Source organism: Microtus oregoni, unplaced genomic scaffold (genome assembly GCF_018167655.1).
Source record: "Microtus oregoni isolate MIOR12 unplaced genomic scaffold, Mior012 000018F_ref0000195, whole genome shotgun sequence".
Classification (NCBI taxonomy): Eukaryota; Metazoa; Chordata; class Mammalia; order Rodentia; family Cricetidae; genus Microtus; species Microtus oregoni.
The window spans coordinates 22,530,658-22,533,976 of record NW_024543077.1 but is presented as its reverse complement, the minus strand read 5'-3'; the positions used below and the strand labels follow the sequence as shown (position 1 = coordinate 22,533,976).

Here is a 3,319-nt window from a genome sequence, read left to right as displayed (position 1 = left end):
AATGATGGTTAAATTTCAAGATGGCTGTTTTGGATAATTGCAAATGGTTTCTGAGTATTTGATAGGGTTTTTCTGAATTTCTTATTTGGAATTCTGGCCAGAACATTGTAAGAAGGTGCACCATATCTGCAGCTTGTACCCATAAATTGGTCTCGTAGTGCTATCAGCATCATGCCGTCATATCACCCAGGTAGAGACATTGTGGGGCCCCAATGTCTTCTTCTTGGAAGCTGTTCTTTGATGAAAATGTAAGCATTATTCATGTAGACATATATTCATTGAAAGATAAGATAAAGACAAAATGGGCATGAAGGAAAGTAAAATATTCCTTCAAAATTGATCTTCTTTCTGTTCCATACCAGAAGACTGTTGACATGAGACAGAGTTTTGAATTTTTCTTTTAACATCATGCTTGGATTTAGAGAAGGATAGACATTGTCTAATTCTAAAACCATTTCTGATTCTTAAGTAGAGATGGAAACACAAAAGGACATCTTCTAAAGTTGTAGCCCATACAAAGCACCTAACAGATTATCTCTCTGGGGGTGTTCCTCCTCACAGGTTTACAGGTCAGTATCTGCCCCCTTCCTGAGATATAAAGCATACAGTGTGACAAACAGAACCAGAAGAGACAGATCAGCTACTACAGGTGAGGAAAAAATGAAAATATTCCAGATAGTGAGAACAGTGCAAGCCATGGCTTAGAGGCTGCAGCAAAGTCAGCAGGACCTTTAGAGACATTCATTCCTATGCCATCAAAGCAGCAACAGCACACATCTGCCCTAAGCCAGAAACTCTGGAAGGAACACACACTGTGTTTTGACAGTCTTCCAAATAATTCCAGTATGTGTGTAAGTTTTAGGACCTCTTATCCAGGCTACCAGCTCTCAAATGCTGTTTTCAGGTCACTTCTCTGTGATAGGATAAGAGGTGAAGTGGATGTAACTTCAGGTAAGTTTGGAAGTGCATAGTCTACATTGCTTTTGGAGAGCTTCCAATAAACATTAGCCATTGAAACGTTTTAAGAATCCTACAGTAAAGACCTTTATTTCTCATTCAGCTTTGGCTCTCTGTGATTCTGCCTATTGATACTTCCATAAATACCCTCTTAGGGATGTTTTTTTTTAATTTATTTATTTATTTATTATGTATCCAATATTCTGTCTGTGTGTATGCCTGCAGGCCAGAAGAGGGCACCAGACCTCATTCCAGATGGTTGTGAGCCACCATGTGGTTGCTGGGAATTGAACTCAGGACCTTTGGAAGAGCAGGCAATGCTCTTAACCGCTGAGCCATCTCTCCAGCCCCCCTCTTAGGGATGTTATCCTCACTAGTCACATGGATGCGATGTAACCTACAGAAGATGAGGAGACTGTCTTCAAGTCACAGAATGTGTATCCATGTTGGAAAAGACCTTAAAATTTTTTGTGTTCTCAAAACACTGCATGCTCTCTCCTTCCACTCTACTGTGTATCCAGGCATAACTCTGCATTATGTAGACCAGAAGCAGGACAAAAGTCTCTGCATTTATCTTGAAGGAATTTTCTGACTACTCATCCCTGGAAGATCTATTCTTTCCTCTGTGCTCAGTTATGAACCTGGTGACCCTGCTCCGAACACTGCCTTCATGACTGTGTGTATGTTTGATCCCTGCCTACACACACCATATACAATTTCTGAGTAATATTTCCATTTAGACAATCTGCTACACATCTACTTTTGTGCCTCTGATGCTGTTCCACCTACTCTCATCCCAGAAGACCATCTCTCTGATGGCTGTGACATCCAGATGCATCTGAGACTTTCCACAGGCTCCACAGAATGCCTGCTGCTTGTCATCACAGCCTGTGATTACTACCTTGCTATTTGTCAGCAACTCAGGTACCTGTGCACATGAGCCACAGCTTTTTCTCAATGCCTCCAAGAGCCGTCTGGGTATTCTATGTCATCAGGTAGTTGACAGAAACAGTCATTGCCATGAGACTGTCATTGTATGGCCACCAAGTATTTAGAAAGTTCACCTGCAAGGTCCTGGGTGTGCTGAAGCTGGCCTGTGGTGACATATCAGTTAAAAATGACTTTGTCCTTGTGGATGCCATCCTTCTGTTACCTCTACTCAAGTACCTCATTAGCCTTTCTGACATGCCAATCCTGGTCACCTTCCTAAAGGTGCTCTCAGCCAGCAGGTCCTGCAAATGCTTTTCCACCTGCTTGGAGCACCTTGCTGTGGTCCTATTTTTCTATAGTATCATCATGTTTCATGTACATGAAACCTATGAACACAAATGGTTATATCTCTAACATGGTCTTTACAGTCCTCTTCATTGTGGACTTCACACCCATCAAGCAGGAAGTGATCTGCAAAGATAGGGATCTTGACTTTCTGTTTGTGTCATCAAATGCCAATACCAATGCAGAGCAGATTATAGAACTATGGGGACCTCCACTGTAGAGACACAGTCTGTCTCACTAAGTCTGTCAGTCTGACTCCCCAGTTTTCTCCTATCCTGAACTTGTCTGAGCTAGTGTCCAGCATTTTAATGTGATCTAATCTCAAGACTTCAGCCTTCGCTAGGTTCCTTCATTCACAACTATAATACCAGCATGTGTGGGGCTAAAGCAGATTGATGGTTAAATTAATGTCATCCTGTGCTACATAGTGTGACCAGTACCAAGAAAATAAATAGATACTAGACATTAGTATTTCCTTCTTAATGTGTCCTCAGTGGGCACTGGGAGTACCATTTTAAGTACTACTTAAGAGTGCATCATTTCCTGACTGACAGTCACAAATGGCTTCTCACTGCTCTCAAAAAGATGTTCATCAGCAGGACCTCACAGCTGCCTGCCTGACTGCCTGCCTAGTTCCTAGCCTTCTCCCAGACTTTCAGTCACACACAACTGACAAATGTGAGTTTCGATCTTCCCTAAACTCCCTACCCCACAAACTCTTGTGTTCTTCTTGTGAGGCAGTTATTATCAGCACTCATTCAAGAACACTTGAACTTTCTTTCCCTTTAGGCTCAAAACTGTTTTCTCCTCTCATTATCTCCCTCCTCTATCTTTGGTTTCTAATATTGTTTATGGCCAGATGGCATTTTTAGGAATGTATTTTTTATTGATTTTTATTGAATTCAACATTTCTCTCTATTCTCCTCCCTGCCTCTTCCCTACCCCCTTTAGCCTTCCCACAAGGTCCACAATGGGACCTTGATCTAAATTTGGTCAGGAGATTCAGTCTTTCTCTACTTCTCCTGTAGATTAGATCTGTGTAAGTCTCTTTTAGTGTCCTCATTTTTGGGTAATTTCTTTGGGATTG

General features: G+C 41.7%; 1 pseudogene; it reads left to right on the top strand.

The window, feature by feature from the left end:
• Positions 1-212: 212 nt before the first annotated feature.
• LOC121458695 lies at positions 213-2,452 on the top strand (annotated as a pseudogene).
• The last annotated feature ends 867 nt before the right edge of the window (positions 2,453-3,319 follow it).